This window comes from Prionailurus viverrinus, chromosome B1 (genome assembly GCF_022837055.1).
Source record: "Prionailurus viverrinus isolate Anna chromosome B1, UM_Priviv_1.0, whole genome shotgun sequence".
In the NCBI taxonomy this organism is placed as follows: Eukaryota; Metazoa; Chordata; class Mammalia; order Carnivora; family Felidae; genus Prionailurus; species Prionailurus viverrinus.
The window spans coordinates 101,985,197-102,009,799 of NC_062564.1; the positions used below are offsets into that span (position 1 = coordinate 101,985,197).

Sequence of the window (24,603 nt, forward strand, 5' to 3'; positions counted from 1 at the left end):
TTTGTAAACTAAAGTCTCTTGTAAAAGAGATATGTGAACTGCTACCAGTAGTAGTTTCGCTATGATTTCTAAAAGAAACACTCCATGCAGTTTAGGAGAAAGTTGTTGGGTACTAGGACCAGGGTGGCATTCCCCACTTCCTCCAAAGCTTACAAAGAGGGACATTTCAAAAGGGTGTGACTCTTGCCCCTGTTCTCTATGGGAAGCTAACCCTGGGACTTTGGCCTCCTGACAGCTGGTAGCTCTCTCACTGGAGGGCTCATGGAGTGGCCAAAAGTAGTGCCAGGCTCTAAACCTGTCTCTATGCTTGCAATTCAAAGAGAGGAGTATTTTGATCTGTTTTAAAGAGAATTGAGTCATTCATGTAATCATGGGAGGCATAGGATGCATCTGGCCCTTGGGCACAGGAAGCCAAGGTCAAATCCTGCCAGAGCTCTCTCTTTTCCCCTTGCTTGTCCCTGCTTCTCACAGAATGTTGGTGCTCTTCCACAGAAGAACTTCTTCTGCACAGGAGGAGTCAGCTGCCCACTACACCAATGCCTCCCATCTCTATCTACCACAGTGATGAGCCAGGATCTATGCAACTGACTTGGGTAGGGGTGGCAGCTCCCCCCGGTCCAGCTTGGGTGGGTCACTCAACAGGAAGAATATGGCACTCCAGAGAGAGTTTTTAAAGTGCTTTGGCTGGGTACTCAGAATTAATTCACAAGGTAACCTTGCTTAGTCTTTAAGCCCTGGGCTCAAGTCACCTGTTATCTAGAAGCGAAGTCTCACAATGACCTTTATAAGTATTGAACTGTATATAAGACACAACGCATAGATTCAAACTCATTTTTACATACCAGTTATATTAAATGAAGGCTAGAAAAATCTGAAAGTTTTAATAATGTTATTAAATTTTTATAGTTAAAATATATGATTATCTATAACGTTTTACTGGCTATAAAATTTGTAGGGAAAACAGTTCAAAGGCAATTCAATTATTTTTTTTCAGTACATGAGGCTCTTATGAAACAGATTATGGACAGAAATGGCTTTCAGAATAAATTTAAGGAGAAAGTTCTGGTTATAAACAGAAAGGTCACATGTCTATAATAAATCATTTGATTTTGTACAAAATGTGAGACAAAATTAATAATAAAGTTCTAATTGAATAAAAAAATGTTAGTTGAAATAGTGATGTTATTGAAGAATGCCAGAGTTCTCTGAAAAAATGACATTGAGAGTTTGTATTAGAATAAGTTTGCATCAGTTGAAACTAAGGTTAGCAAACAGCCAAATCTCTGCATTCTGAACATAGAAGGATGAGCTAATGCATTTTTATGCAATTTTTAAAGAAATGGAACACACATATACTTTCTACTACCTCTCTTAGTTTCTCTAAAACGTTATGTCCCTCTTGTAACAAAACATGACCAGTACTCTTCCACAACAGATCTGGAGATTCGTCCAAAAGATGAGTCACTGTGAAATGGGGTGGTCCTCCACTCAGGACTTGAAAGGAGGTTGCGTTTGAGATGTGTCCCAGCTTCCTCAGTTGGAACCTGGGAAGAATTTTCCCACAGGAATAAGGAGCATTAAGAGTTGGGTCTTAGGACTTCTAAATGCCAGCTATCCCTGGCCCTTCAGCTTTCTGACTGATGATGTGTTTAGTAGGGACAACCAGCCAAATAAGAGAAATTAAACACTGATTTATTAATCTGCACAGGCATTTTTTAAACTCCCCGATTAATGAATTTGGACTACTCTGATGGAAAACCCATCTTCGGCCCGAGACTAAACTGGGATTTCCTGCTGCCTTTGCAAATATGAAATGTGGGAACTGTAGGCTCAGGCGTGTCTGGGAAGGGAGAGAAGGAGGAGAGAGAGAGAATGAGAGAAAGAGGGAAAGTGAGAGTGAGAGAGAAAGAGAGACTGTAGAGAGGACTCCATCCAAGTCCATGAAGCCAAACAATTGTGGGAGGATGACAGAGCTGGGATAGTGAGGGTTCTCATCACCATTCAAAACAGTGTGATCCTGCTCACTTAGGACAGGTGGCCCAACAAACCATAGGCTTTAACCAATCAGCTGCTCCTCTTCCTTTGGAAAGAGCAAATAAAGAAGGGGGGGTGGGCAAAGCAGAGAGGGAAACCTGAGCAGTGGGAGAAAAAGTGTTCTTCTTTGTGCGCTGTGGCATTACTGATATTTAGTTTTATTATGGGGCTAAGTGGCCTTTTGTACATTTGCCCTAGGATATTACAATACTGTGTTTCTATGGGAAAATATTGTGTCTATGAATTCTAAATAAGTGACTCATAATTAAGTTCTGGACTGCAACACATCAAGCAAATTTAGCTGCTTTTCAGATGAACTGTGCATGCCCCCTGTGCTGTGATGGTTTATGCAGGAGTATGCCTTGTCAGCAATGACTGGACAGTCCTCCCAGAGTTCTATAGAATGAAGATGTAGATACATTTTCTTCTTAGACTATGCCAGGAAATACATATTTTTCAGCAAATAATACAAACACAAATTAATGTAATCACTTATTAAGCTAGTAAATGCAATCAAAGTGGAAATTATTCTGGAAATAATAGCAATTTTTTCTATTTATATATTCACTGTACTAGAAAAATTATTGTATCAATTATCATTTAGTGCATTATAAACCATCCCAAAATGTAGTGGTTGAAACAAAAGCTATGACCTGCATGTCCATAAGAGGCAATATGCAAGGCCTCTTGAGGCCCAGGCTTAAAATGGTACATTGTCATTTCCATTTCATTCTGTTGCCTAAGACAAGTCACATGGCTAAAGCTGAAGTCAACGAGTGGAGAAATATATTCTGCTCCTTTAGTGGGTAGGATTGCAAGATCGATGGGAAAAGGCAAGGACACTGGAAGGGGCAGAGAATTAGAACGAAGGATGCAATCTACCACAGTGATCATTGGCCCCATAAACTTAAATTAGATACTACTCCTTGAAGATTCAGTTGTCTCTGTGAGTACATAGGAATTAAGGATCAGGGAAAGGAGGGCATGGTAAGGTTGTGAATGGCATGTTCTGTAAAGGCACAATGCTTAAACCTGCCATTTAAAGACTTAAGACTCCTTGAATCTGGGAATATTTTAAAGCATTTGCTCCACTGGTCCTGCAGAGAAAGCTGAAGTCATCCTTCATCTTGGAGCTGAGACAAATAGAATCAGTCAAGAACTTTCCAATCAGGTAGGAGTCCCAGTTAATTGGGGAAGTCTTTTTTTGTTGTTGTTATATTTATTTATTTATTACAAAAGAGAGAGAAAACATGAGTGAGGGAGGGGCAGAGAGAGGAGAGAATGAGAATCCTAAGCAGGCTTCGCACCATCAACTCGAGCCTGAGTCTGACACAGGATTGAAACTCAAGAACCCGTGAGATCATGACCTGAGCGGAAAATGGATGCTTAACTGACTGAGCCACGCAGGCATCTCTGGGGAAGTCTTAAAAAGGGCTCTAAGTGCTAGAGATATGCCTCTGGCTCCTTAATCTTATCGGGATTACATAGAGAAAAGAATAATAGAATAATTGGTTTGGTGACTATGCTTAACTTTTTGGGGGGCAGTGTATAAATAAAAAGGTTCTATATTTTCCATAATTCTCCTGACATTTGTGCTAAATGACCATCTCCCCCAAACCTTTTCCTCTAGTATATACTTTCTTAACAACATGTTGGCCAGTTTAATAATTTTTTAGCTCATTTTGGTTATTTGAACGTCTAATTCTGGCATTTAAGATTCACTCCTTTTCTCAAAAATGATTCAAAGTAATCTTCTCTTTCCTCCACTCTTCTCTTTCCTCCACTCAGACTAGATCTGAGTGGAGGGACCATGGTTGCATCTGTGTCCATCTTCTTATCCTTCTTCCAGATGTTTTTCAAGTGGGGGTTGGGGTTGGGGAGGAGGGGCTGAGTTGCAGACCTCTTCTTGGTTAACCATGACTGCACTTCTGTTCAAGGTCTACACAGGCTGACAAGAAGGCTCCAACAATCTTCACAAGTAACAGGGGAGGGGCCCTCTTTGCCTCCATCCTGCTTCCCAACACACACACACACACACACACACACACACACACACACAGAGAGAGAGAGAGAGAGAGAGAGAGAGCTTACATTGCCCAAAGGTATAGCCCTGGTTCTCATCTTTTAGCAAATTGTGAGGTCAGCAGGGACACATGGGATCCATCTTTTAATGGAAACCAACAGATCACAGGCAGAGTGGTCCTTGGATCTCACCTTGCCCTCTCTCTCCCCAAATTTCTGCCCCTATTCAGATCACATGGGGGCCAAGCAACATGTCCACTCTTGAACCAAAGCCTGTGTGAGGATAAAAATGTTGGCCTCCTCTTCTAGGTACTGCAATCTTTAGAACAAATTCTCTCTCTTTTCCTTTTTCCTTCCCATTAGCTTTGGGGAAGGGAAAGCTATGCCTCTTTCACTCTCAGTCCTTTCAGGGAGGGAATCAGAGGTGAGAGGTGCATAGAATTGGTTGTAGGAACAATTGGTTGTAGGAACAATAAGAGAATATGGGTGGCTCCAGATGCTGGTAACTCTCTGATTTTAAATTGTGGACATACTCAGTGATTTTTGACTTTAGTTTGGCGCCCTAGCTGCAGTTTAGGGACAACAGGAAAAGTCTTACTGTACGTCCTATTTGTTTTAGAATCAGGCAGAACTTGTTTCAAATCTGGGCTCTGCTACTTACTACTGAGTCTCATTTTCTTCATCTGTAAAATGGTGTTACTAGAAATGATTTCTCAGGGCTATTATGATGCTAAAATTAATGCATGAATGTCATTTGGCTCCCTTATAAAATGTGTTAATTACTATTTGTTATTTTTTTAATCATCCCATCCTCCACATCCACCTCCTGCACCTTACTTGAAACCACTTTTGTGCATATTTATGTAGACAGATATAAATGTATACGTGTGTATAGAAGATCTAGGATTTGATATTTTTGCCCCTTGAATTCATGTTATGTTATTGGTGTAGAAAAATATGCTTGGGACATAAATCTTCAACATTCAGTAGTAATAGTCCTATGTTCTTATATGATTCATATGAGTCATAAGTTACTGAGGGCATCAAGTATGGACTTTCTACTTCCTGCAGCACATTGTGTAGGTGTATTATTACCAGAAATCCTCCATAATCCTACCCAGTCATTTTGGTCTCTGTTTTTACAGAAATGACTAGGATGAAAGAAAAGAAAGATTGAAACAAAGAAATGTGATTGTTTTTATGTTTTACCATCAAGAATATTGTTTTAGTTAAAGTGAGACCATTCAAATGAGAATAAACAAATTTAAATAAAAAAGAATTTTGATGATGATTTCTAAACTGAATGGGGTTTTACCTGATAAAATCTACAAAGTAGAATATTTATCCTCCAAAAATATCAGCTGAATATAATCATTAATGCATGTTTTCACGCCTTCAAATACAATAGAATTTTTAAAAACTCAATAGTTTGAGAGCTTTTTAGGAGACCTGGGCTCTCTGTTTCCAGAAAAGAAAGGTAGTTCGGATATTCTTTCAACAAACATTTGTTAAATTACAAAGCTGAAGAGGCTCTGTCCTTCTCCACTGCTGTAAAGTTTAGTTTAAAGCTCCTCTAATAGAGGAGAAATGAAGTGATCAAACAAACAAAAATCATACTTCAGTATCTTCTTATTCTCTACTGCCTAACACTGGCCTCCACCAGCTCCACCAAGTTTTGACACCCCTAACACTGCTATGACCACCTCTGCCATCACAAAACAATCTTAAAAAAAGTTCTGCTGTATTTGCCCTACAGGAAAGTCTGCAAAATTAGAGAAATCTTGATTCCTTCCTTCTCAAAGATTCACCATCTATAAAATGTACACAATATTGTCCTGACTTGTCACAATTACCCAGTTACCAGTGTCTTCCGTAGGTAGCATTTGGAAAAGACAGTGAACAAATATGCCGAAAATACCTATACTTAGGTCCTGCTTTCATTTACACCCACCCACCCCCCCACACACACACACATACAAACACATAGCCTAAAAGTAACTGGGAGAAAGGCAGAATTTATGTTTGATTTTATTGTATTTTATTGTATTTTATTTATTTATTTATGCGAGAGAGAGAGAGAGAGAGAGAGAGAGGTGAGGCGGGGGTGGGGGGAGTGCATGCGAGCAGGGGAGGGACAGAAGGAGAGAGAGAGAATCTTAAGCAGATTTCATGCTGTCAGTGCAGAGCCTGATTCAGGGCTCAATCCCATGATCCTGGGATCATGACCTGAACCAAAATCGAAAGTCTGTTGCTTTACAGAATGAGCCACCCAGGCACCCCTGATTTTATTTTTAGACAGAGACTGCAAGAGGATGCACTCATAGCTATGGCTGATTTGACTAATAAAAATGACTATAATAGTTCTTACAAAAATATTCCATGAGTTGTATGCACGTACATAGATAACGGCCAAGAAATTAGAATAACAGGATGTTGGAATTGAAGGGTCTCAGAAGCCACTAGTCCAAATCTCTCATTTTACTGATAAGGAAATTTAGGTTTCTGGCTGTGTCAGGAAAAATTTGTAAGACAAATGGGAAAAAAAAAATCACTTGCACACCCTTCCAGGTCAACTAGTTCTAAAGGGGGCTGAGACCAGTCTTTGAGCTATTTTATACCTCTGTAAGTCTTAGAAAATCTACAGTAATGCAAATTAGTTTTGCCCATATTAATGCAAATGAATTATTTTCATGTGGAAAATAATTGATTATAGCTCTGTGGATATTGACCAGTTTTCCATCTGCTTACAAATTTCTTTCAGCATTCCTAAAGATATATAAGATTTTGAACCAGTTTTTTATTTTACTGGTTCCCTCATTAATTAATGTATTAAGTAAAATCACAGCCACCATCTTAATTCCCATTTAGCATATCAAGGAACAGACTTGGCCAAATATACTCTAGAGTTTTTATGGAGGGCCAGATATTAAAAGGTAGAGGGCAAGCTTGCTTCGTTTGTCTCTAGATGGTTGTGAGAAAAGAAAGGAGATAGAGCAGTGACAGGGAATGGCCAGATGCAGGCCCCAATATCAATTATAGAAAAGAAAAGAAAGAAATATCTGGGTTTTGTTATAAAAGTGATTTCCTGAACCCAGTCCATTCCTACTGAATTGGTCTGTGAATTTGAGCCTCACACACACTCAGGTTTAAAAATCATTGTTCCAGAGTCACAAAAATACTTTCAGGCTATTAAAAAGGGAGGGAAAACATGGATTAAATGAGACAAGAAAAGAAAGCCTTACAACTATGATCTAGTTCAAATTTTAATAGGGAACTATACTGTATATCTTTGGTGCAATGGCTTCAAATGCTGGTATAGTTTTGGCAGTATTATCTTGTATTTCATTTAAAGCAACTACCAGAGAGTGCTTTCATATGGTTCTTCAAGCACAGCGAGGCTTTTCCTGTGATGCTATTTTGAGTGATAGCTGCAGAATCCCTCCCAAGAAGCTCCTCCTTCAGAGGGAAGAATTAAAGTCAGAATCCTTCTCTGATGGGGATTTATTAATTTTACAATTAACAAAGAAAACGTGATATTTTGTTTGTTTGATGTTTCAGAATTTAAAACACTAGTTCTAATAGAGAAGATGCCCACGCTCTACCCATTCTGCAGAAGCCAAACAAATTTTTTCAAGACAGAAAATAGCGTTATCCTTACAGAAAAATACAAGGTGGCAAACTGTGCAAGGCACAGGGCCACTCACGAGCTTTTGGGGCCAGATACACTTGAGCTCTGGAGCATGTTTGATGTGGCTCTGGTCTTAAAGGTTCTAAAAATATCAGCGTAACCAAATTAATTAGGTTACAGAAGACTTGGACTTCAGCAAAACTTAAAACTTTCTTTTTTTTTAATTTTGGTTTTTTTTTCAACGTTTTTTATTTATTTTTGGGACAGAGAGAGACAGAGCATGAATGGGGGAGGGGCAGAGAGAGAGGGGGACACAGAATCGGAAGCAGGCTCCAGGCTCTGAGCCATCAGCCCAGAGCCTGACGCGGGGCTCGAACTCACGGACCGCGAGATCGTGACCTGGCTGAAGTAGGACGCTTAACTGACTGCGCCACCCAGGCGCCCCAAAACTTTTTTACCTCTCATGTCTGAGTGTGTACATCCAGACTAGTTCAAATATTGGGAAACTAAAATAGATTCTATTAAGTTGTTAAAAAAAAACAAACAAACCAACAACCCCCTGTTTCATGAACAGCAAAGAAAAAGAGGCATTGTTAGAGCAAATTACTGAAATATAATGTCTGCAAAACTGCGTTTGTGCTGTTAAGGTAACCCCGATGATTTCCCTATATCCCACCTATCAATAACCTCAATTCCTACATGTGCCCTGTGCTTGTCACCAAAGGGGCTGTAAGAAAAGTAAGTGTTGGCCCTCTAGGAGCCTTCGTATTGTTTAATAGTAATATTGATATGCTGTGGAACTATTAAAGCCACTCTTCTCAGTTAACACCAGATATTAAAATTACACAAATAAAATACATTGTTGGCCAGGCTTAAGCTACGTTTAAAGCTATATTTGTTGAAGAACTAAGGTTAAGTCTCCACCCTGTAATATAGGTGTCTTAGATGACATGTGAAAAGATTGACTTATAGCTGTAGCTCATGATAAAGTCCTCCAATGACTCCTCTTGAGTGAACTAAGTCTGACTGAAGAATAGATCCTAGACAGTGAGACTGCTTGTTATAGAAATGAATGCATACTTTCCATTATAAACTCCTGACATGAGTGCTAACAGAATTCAGTAAGTATAAGCCATGCCCTGAAATGTCTATAGATGACTTAATCACTTAAGCAACAACTTAATTCAGGCTCTGGAAGTATTGCCTACCCACCCACCTTTGCTCATAATATTCAAGTGATATAACGTAGATTTGAAAAACCACTCTGAACAAAGCATGGAGTTAAATAGTCATCAGAATACAGCTCAGGGATATGGAGATCCTAGTTGTTCAAATGGCAACAAGACTGACAAAGTTGTATTGTTATAGAAAATCTACTCTATTTGTAGCAGGGCCCTCTATTATGTTCTAATAACATGGGAATTAACTCTCCTTGTAGTGTTTTAATAGAAAAAGAAAACACTGGGAGTAGAGGACTAAAAAAAATTCAAAATATTTTGCTGCAGGTCTTTTTGGGATCTTTTCTTATGCCAATATCCCCTAGTAGAGCAGGAGTTAAGATATGTACAATTTCCCAGATATATCTGACTATTGTATTAAGATTAAGTTCAACTAGTAGTGACAGAAAAAATGAAAATATAAGTGTCTTAATGTCTTAAACTAGATAAAAGTTTGTTACTTTCTTAAGTAAAATTCTGGAGACGTATAGTCCAGAGCTACTTTGGCCCTTTAAGGTATCATGGCTCAGTCTCCCACTGTTAAGACCACCTCATGGTATCATATGGCTGCTACAGCTCCAATCAGTACATCTGCAATCCATGCAGCATGAAGGAGGACATGAAAAGAAGAGAATCCCCTAACCTATCAAGGATGCTTCCTAGAAGTTGGAAAGCAACTTTTGACTATATCTTATTGATTGGAACTTAGTTCTATGGCCACATCTACATGAAAAACTGGTAAAATGTAATCTTTATTCTGTGTAGCCACATGCCTTGTTAAACATTCTGTTTTTGAGGAAGAGGAGCAGAGGACCATGAACAATCTCTGACACAACCATGAAACTCTACTTCATGGAGCATGTCACAAAATAAAGTTGTGAAAGTGTTGATGTAAATTAATTACTTTTGCCACTATTTTCTCAACTGCTAAGAATCAATGTCCAAGGTAATCCATTGGAAGAGTCTGAAAACTAGGACTGGCAAACTGACTTACTAAACCATTCTTTTACAGGTACCAGAAGCACAAAAGGGAGAATTAATGGTATTTCATTTGAATCTAGCCACTGCAATAATTTACTTGAAAGTATGATGTTTCCTAAAAACCAAGAAGCCATCTCTTTGAGATGTAATTGTCAAAAAAAAAAAAAAAGACAGAAACCTTATTTTCCAGTTTCTGTGGGAAAGTAGGATGTTAACTTGAGCGGGCACCTTGCTCCAAATCACAAAATGACCTCCTATCATAAAGATATGACAAGTTTGTTTTCCTTTGGGTAAAGCCAATTAGCTAACATAGATGGTCATCCCAATGATCAGATTTAAATTTAGGGGGAGCTGTGTGTGACAAATGGTGCTGTCAAGTCCTCTTATTTGAGGAATAGTTACTGTTTATTTTGACAACTTGTAGGGAGTGTGTTGTATCTGCCTGGCTTTATAAAAGGGTGAGATTTCTTTCTGGTTTTGCAGTCTTTTAGTGGATTGCCTGAGATGCACATCACATTCTGGTTTGATGCTTATTCAGTATAGAACTGTTTTTCCCCTTTTCCTTTTGTGGAGAATTTTTCTTGGTTGGTGGGAGATTTTTTAAATGTATAGTTCCCCAACATTGTCCTCAAACTCTTTTACACCATATTAACTTAGTATATTCTCCACTGCAAGTAACAGATTACTGTAATTTGATGTTGAACTGGAGCTTAATGAGCCTTTTCTTAGTTGGTGTGGCTAGCAAACATTCAATTAAAGGAAAAAGATTTTCTGTTAAAGCTGTTGGTCGACATTCCATGTTTCCAAATTCTTGGGTGTTGAGTTCTGTGTCCACCACAGAGTCAGTGAGATTCTTTGTATATTGTGACTTTTTTGTGACCATAAAGCCAGCTGCATTGCTCAATACAGGCTACCACCACGAAGATAAGAAGGCCCCATTAGCCTTTAAAGTATTAGTTGCTTAGGGGGCCATAACACAATACCATGAACTGGATGGCTTAAAGCAACAAAAGTTATTGCCTCACAGTTGTGGAGGTTAGAAGCTTGAAATCAAAGTGTCAGCAGACCTGCATTCACTTTGAAACCTGTCAGGCAATACTTCCTTGCCTCTTCCTAGCTTCTGGTGGTTTGTAGGCAATCTTTTGTGTTGCAGCTACACAACTCCAATCTCTGCCTTTGTGGTTACATGGCATTCTCTCTCTGTCTTCATGGCTATATTCTAAGGACATCAGCGCTGTTGGAGTAGGGCTCCACTCTTCTTAACTAATTACATCTACAACTATCCTATTTCCAAATAAGGTCACATTCTGAGGTACTGAGAATGAAGACTTTAACATACCTTATTTGGGGGGACACAATTCAACCTGTAACACTTCATAAGAACCACCAAAACTTAAAGTTACACTTGCCAGCCCTGCCAGATGTCTCAGCCTCCACGTGTTAAGGATGCAAGTGCTAAAGTGCTCTCCAATATTTTCTCCTAGTTTCCTTTTCAAATAATAGATAGAAAAATTCACCCTGTCCAAGTTTTGAAGTAATCAAAAAGTGATTAGCATTTGGAGGTAAAACCTAAACAATTTTTTAACTGGTAAGGGCTCTGCTAGAGAACATGGTTTATATCTGTGTGTAGGTGGGTTTCCTGATACTGAAGCCCAGGATTCAATGTACCCATCCAGTGCCAGGGCAGCCAAGTCACACATACATCACTGATATATAAGGATACACCTAAGTTCAACCTTAACCCTGGTATTTTGCCAGAAGGTCCAAATGACAGATGCCTACTTTCACAGCATTTCTCACATCTTAAACTTGTGGGTGATCAGAGATCATGTGATATTATAGGTGACCATCACAGCTAATCAGTGTAGCAGTGGCAGTAACACAAACAAGAGATGTGAACAAGAGATGTCATTTTTAAAAAATTTTTTTTCAACGTTTATTTTTATTTATTTTTGGGACAGAGAGAGACAGAGCATGAACGTGGAGGGGCAGAGAGAGAGGGAGACACAGAATCGGAAACAGGCTCCAGGCTCTGAGCCATCAGCCCAGAGCCCGACGCGGGGCTCGAACCCACGGACCGCGAGATCGTGACCTGGCTAAGGTCGGACGCTCAACCGACTGCGCCACCCAGGCGCCCCAAGAGATGTCATTTTGATCTATCGTTAATCTAAATAAATATCTGGGTATTCACTTTCAAATTATGGCCAAGCGCTCAAGATTGAACTTGTGTTAAAACTCTTCTTATCAAATTCTGTGAAGATGACAGTGGTGGAAGAGGCATAGCTTTTAGATCTTCCCAAATTCCAACGTAAAAGAGACAGTGGACAGCATTTACAACAAAGCTAGGTGACAAGGTACTCCAGGAACCCCAAAAATGCAAACCAGCAAGAGCCACAAGACCAGCGCATCATCAGCACCTGTTTCAGAGAAAACAGAAAAGCTACGGGATGATTCACAATCTGACAATAAGAGACCCTAAAATGGCCACCAGATACTCATGGGGAGGCACAGTGGCCAGTAAGAGCAACCACAGAAATGAGAGGGAGTCATCCTTAGATTAGCAGATGAGGCAAGGGTCCTGCAGTAAGTCAGGCTGATCGCTTAGCAGCACCACCTTCCCACCTTCTACAGGGGCTCACACTCAGATGGAATAGGAGGGGCTAAATCAAAATTGATCAGGAAGAAACAACATAGATGGAGGAAAGAGAGGGTCCAGATAAAAGTCGGCCAGACCAATAGAGCAAAAAACCAAAACAACTCAGAAAAATCACCTTAAAAAATTAAAAAAAAATTTTTTTAACACTGCACAGAAACACTGTTGTTAAAACAGATATCCTTCTGATAATCAGGAGAACTAAATTCATATAAAAATGAATAACAGAAATGTTTCAAGGCCAAAACCCAAAGATATTACATGTTTTCAATAAAAAGTCCTATTTGAGAATTTTTCACATCCTGTGAGGATGAAGTAAATTATAGTTTTTGTCACCTTCAATTTCATGAGGAGGAAAAAAATTAAAAATCATAATAAATTACTTTTAATTTTGACATAACAGAATTTAAAGAGAAAGGAAAATGGGAAATATTTAAAACATTTTCATTTCACTAATCATCTTTCAATTTGTGACTACTAAACTTACTATATCTGGGGCGCCTGGGTGGTGCAGTCAGTTAAGCGTCCGACTTCAGCCAGGTCACGATCTCGCGGTCCGTGAGTTCGAGCCCCGCGTCAGGCTCTGGGCTGATGGCTCAGAGCCTGGAGCCTGTTTCCGATTCTGTGTCTCCCTCTCTCTCTGCCCCTCCCCCGTTCATGCTCTGTCTCTCTCTGTCCCAAAAATAAATAAACGTTGAAAAAAAAAATTAAAAAAAAAATAAACTTACTATATCAATTTTCAAAATTATTTTCAGATGTATTCTTGATTCCTACTTCTTCCTCTTATATTTGATATTGGTCTTGATTTCAGTCACATATTGACTTTAATTCCTGGCTCTTTAGCATTTGGAAAAAATATGTATCAGTGCATCTCAATCCTATAAGATTTATGGTCTGGATGACAAAAAAAGGACATGAATTCTCAGTGGGTTACTTACTCCCAAAAGAAGAATAAGAGAAAGAGGCTGGGATGTGCCCCCTCAACCTCTCTAGACCCATCAATCAGATTAAGTCTTTATCAATTATTTACTGCTGTTTAAGAGTCACCTGAAAGCTTAGTGGCTTAAAAGAACAAAAATTTTATCTGTTCACAGTACCATGGGTTGTGCTTGCTTCAGCAGGCACTAGAATTGGAACAATAAAGAGAAAGTTAGCATAGCCCCTGTGCAAAATAACGTGCAAATTCATGAAGCGTTCCATGTTGTTAAGGGGTCAAATCATCAAGAAGATATAATAATTGTAAATATAGGCACTGAACATCAGAGCACCAAAATATATTAAGCAAATAGTAACAATTCTGTAGGGAGAAGTTGACAACAATATAATAATAGTAGGAGACTTCAATACCTCACTTTCAGCAGTGGATAGTTCAGCCAGAGAGAATATCAACAAGAAAATGTTGAACTTGAACCGTACATTGGACCAAATGGACCTAACAGACATATACAGAATGTTCTGTCCATGAGCAGCAGAATATGCATTCTTCTCAAGTGCACACAGAACCTTCTCCAAGATAGATCAGATGATAGGCCACAAAGCAAGTCTTAGCAAATTAAGAAGACTGAAATCATACCAAGTGTTTTCCAACCACAATAGTATAACTAGAAATCAACAAGAGGAAAGTTGGAAAATTTATAATCATGTGGAAACTAAACAACATACTCCTGAACAGTCCATGGGTCAAAGAAGAAATAAAAAGTAAATTAAAAAAAAATGTCAAAACAAATGAGAATGGAAACACATGGGATGCTACACGAGCAATTCTGAGAGGAAAGTTTATAGTGATAAATGCACACATACATGCTAAGAAAATAGAAAGATCACAAATAAACAACCTAACTTTGTACCTCCAGGAACTAGAAAAAGAAGAACAAAATAAGCCCACAGTGAAGGAAAGTAAACATTAGAGCAGAAATAAATAAAATACAGACCAGAAAAACACTAGAAAAGACCACTGAAACTAAGCTGTTTTTTTAAAAAAGGTAAACAAAATTGACAAAACTTTAGCCACACCAACTAAGAGAAAAAAAAGAGAGAAACTCAAGTGAATAAAATCATAAATGAAAGAGGAGACATTACCCCTGGGATTACAGAAATACATGGTATCATAAGAGATTACTATGAGCAATTGTAGACCAAAAAAAAGATAAGCCAGAAGAAATGGATAAGTTCCTAGAAACATACAACCTACTAAGCCTGAATCAGGAAAACTAGAAAATCTTAACAGACCAGGATGCCTGGGTGGCTCAGTCAGTTAAGCATCTGTATCTTGGTTTCAGCTCAGGTCATGATCTTATGGTTCGTGGAATCGAACCCCTTGTTGGGTTCCTTGATGACAGCACAGAGCCTGCATGGGATTCTCTCTCTCTCTGCCCTTCCCCTGCTGGCTCATACACACATTCACTCTCTCAAAATAAATAAACTTAAAAAAAAAAAAAAAAGAAAACCTTAACAGACCAATAATAAGTAAGAAGATTGAATTAGTAATCAACAACCTCCCAACACTGGAAAGCCCAGGAGCAGACAGCTTCTCTGGTAAATTATATCACATATTAAAAGAATAATTAACAACAACTCTTTTCAGATTCTTCCAAAAAAAATTGAACAGGCATGAGCATTTTCATTCTTCTTTATTTTATGAGGCCAGCATTACCTTTATACCAAAAACCAGATAAGTATACTACAAACAACAACAACAACAACAACAACAACAATAACAAATTAACACAACAGCAAAACCCTGTAGAACAATATCCCTGATGAATATAAATACAAAAACTTTTAACAAAATATTAGTGAACTAAATTCAACAGCACATTAAGTGGTTTATCCCTGGGATGCAAGGATGGGTCAACATGCACAAATCAATAAATGGGATAAACTGCATTAATAGAATAAAAGATAAAAGCCATGTGTTTAATTCAATATATGTGGAAAAAGCATTGACAACACACAAAATCTTTCATGACAAAAACTTTCAACAAATTGGGTATACAAGAAACACACCTTAAAAGCCATATATGACAGACCCACAGCTAACATCATACTCAATGGTGGAAGATTGAAAGCTTTTTCTCCAAAATCAAGAACAAGATCAGGGTGCCCACTCTCATTTGATAGTACTGGAAGTCCACCAAATAAAACTCATCCAAGTAGGAAAGGAAGAAGTAAAACTGTCATTATTTGCAGATGATAAACTTTACGTGTATGAAATCCTGAAAACGCAACCAAAAACTGCTAGAACTAATCAATGAAATCAGTAAAGTTTCAGGATATAAAATGGACATACAGAAATCAATTGTGCTTCCACCTACTAATAACAAAATGACTGAAAAAGAAATAAAGAAAACCATCCCATTCACAATAGCATCAAAAATCATAAAATACTTAGAAATAAATTTAACCAAGGAAGTGAAAAATCTGTCAATGAAAACTATAAAACTTTGATGAAAGAAATGAAGAAGACACACCTAGAAAGGTCTTGTGTTTATGGATAAGAAGAATTAAAATTGTTAAAATGTCCATACTACCCAAAGCCATCTAGAGATTCAATGCAATCCCTATCAAAATTCCAATGACATTTTTCACAGAAATAGGAAAAACAATCCTAAAATTTGTATGAAATCAGAATAGACCCCAAAGAGCCAAAAGAACAAATCTGCAGTCATTGTACTTCCTGAATTCAAACTATACTACAAAGCTGTGGTAATTGAAACAGAATGATATTGGCATAAAAATAGAAACATGGACCAATGGAACAAAATACCCCAGAAATGAATCCCCACATATACTGTCAACTAATATTTGATATGGAAGCCAGGAGCACTCAATGGGGAAAGGATAGTCCCTTCAACATGGTGCTAAGAAAATTCGATAATTACATGCAGAAAAATGAAATTGGATCCCTATCATTCACCACTCACAACAATTAACTTGAAATCGTTTAAAGACTTAAATGTAAGACCTCTTAGAAGAACACTCCTAGAAGAAAACATTGGGAAGAATCTCCTTGACATTGGTCTTGATGATAATTTTTTGGATGTGACACCCAAATTTCAAGCAACAAAAGCAAAAGTCACTAAGTAGGACTATATCAAACTAACAAAGAAACAACAAAAAGCAAAAATCAACAAGATTTGAAAAGTCAGCCTTTGAAACAGGAAAAAATATTTGCAAATGACATATAGATAAGGTCTTAATATCCAAAATATATAAAGAACTCATACAACTTAACAATAAAACCAAACAAACCAATTAAAAATGGGCACAGAAATGAGTAGCCATTTTTCCAAAAAAGATATCCAAATGGCCAATATATACATGAAAAGATGCTCAACATCAGGGAAATGCAAATACAAACCACAATTTAAGGTATCACTTCACATCTGTTAAAGTGGCTATCATCTAGAAGGCAAGGGATAACAAGGGTTAATGAAGATGGAGAAAAGGAAACCAGTGCACCATTGGTGGGACTATAAATTGGAGTAACAACTATGTAAAACAGTGTGGAAGTTCTTAAAAAAATTAAAAATACAACTATCATATGATCCAGCAATCCCACTTCTGGATATGCATCCAAGGGAAATGAACACAGGATTCTGAAAAGATCTCTGCACTCCCATGTTTTTTGCAGCATTATTCACAATAGCCAAAATATGGAAACAATCTAAGTGTCTGTCAGTAGATGAATGGATAGGGAAGTTGTAGAATACATATACAATTGGAATATTACTCAGCCATGGGAAAGAAAGAAATCCTGCCATTTGCAGTCTGACATGGATGGACTTTGTGCTTAATGAAGTAAGCCAGACAGAGAAAGACAAATATTGTATGATATCACTTATCTGTGGAATAAAAAAAGCCAAGCTTGTAGAAATAGAGTAGAATGGTGGTTACTGGGGGCTGGTGTGTAGGGGAATTGGGGAGATGTCATTAAAGGACATAGACTTGCACTTAGAAAATGAATAGGTTCTGGACATCTAATGCACAGCATAGTGACAATATCATATTATACACTTATTATACATATTATAGTCAACAATATCATATTATACACTTCAAAATTGCTAAGAAACTCTATCTTAAATGTTCTCACCACAAAAAAGAAATGACAATTTTGTGACATGATAGAGGTATAAGCTTAAGCTGTGGTGGTAATCATAATGTAATATATAAATGTATCAATTCAACACAGTGTACACCTTAAATTTACACAATGCTATATGTAACTTACATCTCAGTTTAAAAAATACCATGGGACATCCACTTGCACTGGACCCAGTGGGGCATCTTTCTGCTGGTCTTGTCTGGGTCACACATGTAGCTGCAGTCATCTGCAGCTTGACTGGGGCTAGATGATCTAAACTGACCACTGTTACACATTTGGTGGTTGGCTTTGGCTATTGATTGGGCCTTTCTCTCATGTGTTCTCTCTTTGTTAAGAAGTGTAGCCTTAACAAATACTGGGCTTCATTATGTAGTGGCAACATACAAGGGGCTAGAGCAGAAGCTACAAGGCCACTCAAGGCTGAGAGGTTCAGAAGCCACAACCCATCACTTGCACGGCGCCCTATCGGCAAAAGCAAATTATAAGGCCAACTAAGATTGAAGGGGTGGAGAAATTAATTGCACCTCTGGATGGGAGAAGTGGCTAAGTCACATTATAAAGGGCCTGGGGAGAGAGAAATTATTGAGAACACTTTTTTAAAGTTGAGAGAGAGAGAGAGAGAGAGACAGCGAGAGCAGGGGAGGGGCACAAGGAGAGGGAGAGGGAGAGAATCCCAAGACTCTGTGCTGTCAGTGCAGAGCTCCACATGGGGCTGTCTCATAAACCATGAGATCACAACCTGAGCCAAAGCCAAGAGTTAGACACCCAGAGACCACTTTTAAAACAATCTTCCCCAGGAGCCACATATGAGTGAAAACATACTGGGTGTTGTATGGAAACCAATTTGACAATAAATTATATTTAATATAAAAAAGCAAAAACAACAAAAAAGATATGATAGACAAATAAATATTGTGTGTATTTAAAAAAAAACCCACAGTCTTCCCCTATGTCTACCTCCTTTCTTGACACACATGAGGAAAAGGGCAGAGAGAGGCCAGCAGTGAGATGGGAATTGATAAAGTGCAGGAGTGAGGGAGAAGTGTCTATTCTTCCCACTCATCCCACAAACTGGTGATACTTTAACATGCAAGATTCCTATCAACCTAGGGGTAGCAATTTCAGACATTTGCAGAAAGTAACATTTAACTCTAATAAATAACATTCTCTGCTTATAACTGAATCTTTTAACCTTTAAAAACATAATAAGTAAATATATTGAATAGTGATTCTCGATTATAAATATAAAAGTCTTGGCATATTTTTATTTATGTATTTATTTTAAGAGAGAGGACACACACAAGTAGGGGAGATGGGCCAGAGAGAGAGAGAGAGAGACAGACAGACAGACAGACATAGAGCCTGATGCGGGGCTCGATCCCATGAGACCCTGGGATCATAATCTGAGCCCAAATCAAGAGTGGATGCTCAACTGACTGAGCCACCCAGGCACCCCAAAGACTTGCATTATTTTTAAAAAATCTTTAATGTTTATTTATTTTTGAGAGAGAGAGAGAGATGGAGTGCAAGCAGGGGAGGGGCAGAGAGACAGGGAGACACAGAATCCAAAGCAGGCTCCAGGCTCTGAGCTGTCAGCACAGAGCCTGACATGGGGCTCGAACTCATGGACCACGAGATCATGACCTAAGCTGAAGTTAGACACTTAACCGACTGAGCCACCCAGGTGCCCCAAAGCCTTGGCATTATTAAAGAAAGTTTAATTAAAGAAAGTTTAAATAGTTTTCTTCTGATGTCAACAGAAAGTCCATGAATGTACTGGGTAGTGAGCTGAGGTTCCCACACTACAAAGTTTATTGTTAAACACTGGCATAATTGAGGATAATTTCAAACTCAGTTTGTCTTTTTAGGGCTTTACAAACTGGAGAGATTTTTTCCATATTTATGGTTTAATTAATGGCATCATATCAAGGGAGGGGGGAGATGGATATTTCTAATCATGATTCATTTTGCTTCTGTGACCACAGGACCTAACAGTTTCTTATTAATAAGAAAGGCTGTTAACCCTTCACAACCCCATGGATTTGGGTGCTGATGAGTGAAAGGAAAACAACACCTGCATCATTGGCAGTGTCTAGTGATACAGGGGAGTCAGGACAGGTGGAGGTAGTGTCAGTGAGGGCAGGCTGTAAGTGCACATTACAGAATCCAATGCCTCTGTGGTTGCCAGGAAGTTTGTTCAACAACTGCTTCAAATGCTTCCCTTTGGGTAAGTCCAAAATTCATGGGGCAAAACTGGACCAGGGTTTGAAACAAGCCTGTCTTGAATGGCCAGGCCTTGCTTTCATGGACTCTTTGATATCAAGCCTTGGTTGTTATGTGGTTTGGTCACAGAGGGAAAGTGGCTGATGCCATCTCCCTCTGTATGTTTTCACCTTCTCGTTCTGAATCAGGGCAAACTGTAAGATGGAAAAACAGCCCAAGAGGGGAAATGGAAAAGTTGGCTGCCTTACACCCTTTCTGCCCTCCCTCTGCCGGGGCTTTCCTGGAGCTGAGTTCCAGCTCAGCTAGTAGGGAACAAGAGAAAAAGAGACATGTCCAAAAGGAGATGATGGTATTTGGGGAATTGTTTATATGCAGGAATGTCCCAGAAAGATTATCTCCACTTATAGTTTCTCTTCCTTTTCACTTATGGCAACAATGGGCAATGAATCTCCTTCTCTCTCTTTCCCTTTCTTCCTGCCTTCATCTCTACTTTCCTTTCCTCTCTTTTTCTTCCTTTCTTTAAAATTTTTCATTACTATTTATGTGAAACTTGGTGAGAATGACCATGATTGAATGTAACAGGCATCTATATAGCCCAGGGACATTCGTAAAAGCTGTTACAACAATGAAAGTGGTCAGAAGTGTGACTCAGAATACCTTCTTAAGGAAAAAAAAAAAAGAATATTTTCTTAAGGATGCGAGGGAGTCTGAATTTTGCATATCTTTTATTCTGGGTTTGTATATGCATACATACACATAATCTTTTTAAGAAAATTTTCAGTCTCAGAGCATCATAGCAAGACTGGGTCCTCAGAAAAATTAGTATTTTGATATGTTGCGTTTTATATCTTTACTAGAGTTATATCTGATATTCAGTCTGCCTTGTAGAAAGCTTGTAGTACAGTGGAAAAATTTTGCTTCTTACTTATAACATGATCTTCAGCCAATGGGAGATTATAATAACTGCCTTTGACTTAGGAAACACTTTCCTTCTGGGCTGAAGTTGATATAACACATCTGTATCCAAATAGGTGTAGAGAGAAAACTGGCCCCAGTATATAAAGCTGAGGGAAGGCTTCATTTGTCATACAGACTCCCAATTGACTAGATTATCCTTACACATGAACTCAGAATTGCTGACAATTGGCCATGCTGGCATATAATTCAGCAGCAAGATAATGAAGTAGTAGTTTTATGGATTTTGTGTTCACCTTGTAGAGTTATTTTCTAGTAATATTTTAGAAAGGTACAGTGCACCTCACACCTGTCAGAGTGTCTAAAGTTAACAATACAAGAAACAACAGGTGTTGGTGAGGATGCAGAGAAAGGGGAACCCTCTTGCACTGTTGGTGTGAATGCAAATGGATGCAGCCACTCTGGAGAACAGTATGGAGATTCCTCAAGAAACTAAAAATAGAACTACCCTACAATCTAGCAATTGCACTATTAGGTATTTACCCAAAGGATAAAAAAATACAGATTTGAAGAGGTACATGGACCCCGATATTTATAGCAGCATTATCAACAATAGCCAAACTATGTAGAGAACCCAAATGTCTATCAACTGATGAATGGATAAAGAAAATGTGGTATATATATACACAATGGAATATTACTGAGCTATCAAAAAGAATGAAATCTTGTCATTTGCAATGACATGGGTGGAGCTAGAATCTATTATGCTAAGAAAATAAGTCAGTCAGAGAAAGACAAATACCAAATGATTTCACTTACATGTGGAATTTAAGAAACAAAACAGACGAACATATGGGAAGGGGTGGGGGAAAGAAGAGAGGGAAACAAACCACAATAGACTCTCTTAAAAATGTTTATTTTTGAGAGAGCACAAATGGGGAGGGGCAGAGAGAAGAGTACAGAGGATCTGTAGTGGGCTTTGTGCTGACAGTTGTGAGCCTGATGTGAGGCTCAATCTCAGGAACCGTGAGATCATGACCTGAGCTGAAGTCAGGCTCAACTGACTGAGCCACCTTGGTGCCCCAATGGATTCTTAATGATAGAGAACAAACTATGTGTTGACAGAGGGAGGTAGGGGGAGATGGGCTATATGGGTGATAGGTACTAAGGAGGACACTTGTGATGAGCACTGGGTGTTGTATGTAAGTCATGAATCACTGAATTCTGCACCTGAAACCAGTATTGCACTGTATGTTAACTAAAATTTAAATTTAAAAATTAGGGAAAAAAAGGAAAAAAAGAAAGGTACAGTACAAATTCACCAAAATCCTTATCTTCCTATATCAGGCAAAGTATCCTATACTCTTGAGTCTCTGGAATGAGTATTTCTCTAATCTCGGCCCAGAGAGGTTCCATTCTTATCCTCCTTTATGGATGAAGAACCTAAGGCAAGGAAAGGACAACCACCTTGTTCAAACTCCTGCACTGCTAAGTGGTAAAACCAGGACCTGAACCCATTAGTCTTCCTTTAGTCCCACGACATTGTCCTGCATTTGTACATTGATATCAAGTTCAGTTATGGAGGAAATTCTATTTAACCCATACAGCAAGCTGCTAAATTTTTAATGCAAGTGTATTAAAATACTTCATGTTGAGAGGTAGGTGAAAATGTTTATTATAGAACAAATCCCACTATAATTGTGTTGAATATGCCAATTCCTTATGTCAAAATCTCCAGTGATTCCTTATTGACCCATAGCTAAGTGATTAATTGAAGAAGTCAGTTAAAATGAGGAATCACAGAAAACACTGTTAACACACCTTAATAGCTTATACTTGCTGTGAAGCATGGGCAGCCACATGCAATATAGGGCCAGGGCCTAGTCCTCTGGTGGAGATCAGAAGTGCCTCCTTACTTACACTACATGCAGGCTGCACCACCTTATGATATGAACTTTCAGTTTCTTTAAAGTGGAATAAGACCTGGGGTGCCTGGGGCTCAGTCAGTTGAGCGACCCACTTTAGCTCAGGTCATGATCTCATGGTTTGTGGGTTCAAGCCTCGCGTTGGGCTCTGTGCTGACAGCTCAGAGCCCGGAGCCTGCTTCAGATTCTGTATCTCCCTCTCTCTCTGCCCCTCCCCTGCTCACACTCTGTCTCTCTCCCTCTCACAAATAAATAAACATTAAAAAAAAATTAAAGTGGACTAAGACCTGAATGATATCTGAAGCATTCTGAGCCTAGAATGCTTCTGGAGTTTTATATATTTTCTCCATTTTTAAAAAATAACTTTCCCATCCATAAATAATTTAATATAAATTTATATAATTATATATATATATATACACACAAATTCATTTTAAGTACTCACTTTTATCAATTCTTCTTTTTTAAATGTTTATTTATTTCCTTTGAAAGAGAGAGTGAGCAAGGGAGGGACAGAGAGAGAGAGGGAGAGAGAAAATCCCAAGCAGTTTCTGCACTGTCAGTGCAAAGCTGGACTCAGGACTGAATTCACAAACCGTGAGATCATGACCTGAGCTGAAATCAAGAGTCAGGTGCCCAACCAAGCCACTCAGGAGCCCCAACAACTTCTTAACTTACACATTTTATTCTGTGTTTCTACAACATCCTCAAACTGTACTATTTCTTGCGTTCTGAAATGAGCTTGCTTCCCTCTGCTTATTTACCTCTGCTATTTTTCATCTGGAATGTCCTTTTCACCAACATGTCTTCCTGCTGAAAACCTACCTATCCTTCAGAGAGAAGGAATGCCAACCAACAAAGCAGTATATACAGCATAAATCCACATATACACCACTTACTTTCCCAAAGGATATCCAAATGACTTGAAAGAATTCGAAATAAATATAAAACAACAACTGAAAGAATAAGGCCACTAGGGAATAGATATATTCAAGTAATTGGGTTGATCTCTTATCTCAGCAGAGTTCTTAATTTGGTTCTCAGCTTTTCTTAATTTAAAATGCAAAAGAACTATATAATTTTTATCTAATAAAAGAAAGGAAGCTTGTTTACCTTCAAAGATTCATTCGTGATACAAAATTCAAACCATGTGTAACTAACTACATATTATCGTTTTTAGTAAATGGGTACAGAAGAGAAGGCTCCAGAGACAGGGCACTTGTTTGCTTTGCTGAGGTAAACTCATGGGTCCTTGTCAGAAGTCCCTGGAAGATTTTCATAATATACCCAGGCTCTTTCTCTGAGAACTTTCTGATGGATTATATCATGCCAGCACTGTTGGGAACTTCAGAGACTGTAGGGTATCATTGAAAGTGAATTCACTTCAAGGGACATTGATCCTGCTCCACCACTCAACAGCTGACTGATCTTGTCAAGTTACTTAACCTTTCTGATTTTTCACTTCTTCATCTGTAAAATGAGTATAATAACTGGAAAAATATAACTGAAAAGCACCTACCATAGTGCTTGACACATATTAGGTGTCAATAAAAGGTATCATTATTATTACTAGTATTCTGAAAAAAACTAAAAACAGCAAAAAAAAAAAAAAAAAAACAACAAACAACAACAAAAAAATTAAAAAAAACCCAAACCGACAAAACAACAACAAAATCTCTTCCTCTTCTCTGGTATTCTTTCCTCTGATTTAAAAATGCACAGGTCTGCTCAGTCCTGGGGAAACCTTTGTTCAACTACAATGTGCCTTTAATCTACCATTTTATCTCCTCCCTGACTTTTAACACCATTTCCTTACCATTTGCCATTTCATTAACACTTCAAAATTTAGCTCTTCTGAAACTTCATCTTCACTCTGTTGAAACTTCAAGATCCTCAGT

The 24,603-nt window shown here is 38.4% G+C and overlaps 1 long non-coding RNA gene and 1 pseudogene across 3 annotated transcripts in view; one reads left to right on the forward strand and one right to left on the reverse strand.

Annotated features, from left to right (window-relative positions):
- Positions 1-1,175: 1,175 nt before the first annotated feature.
- LOC125163953 (uncharacterized) overlaps positions 1,176-24,603 on the reverse strand; it is a 145,307-nt gene continuing 121,879 nt past the window's right edge. For all 3 annotated transcript variants that reach the window (XR_007151596.1, XR_007151598.1, XR_007151597.1), the window contains one exon: positions 1,176-1,544. This is a non-coding gene — a long non-coding RNA (uncharacterized LOC125163953). The remainder of the gene's footprint in view (positions 1,545-24,603) is intronic.
- LOC125165048 (uncharacterized) lies at positions 13,643-13,741 on the forward strand (annotated as a pseudogene).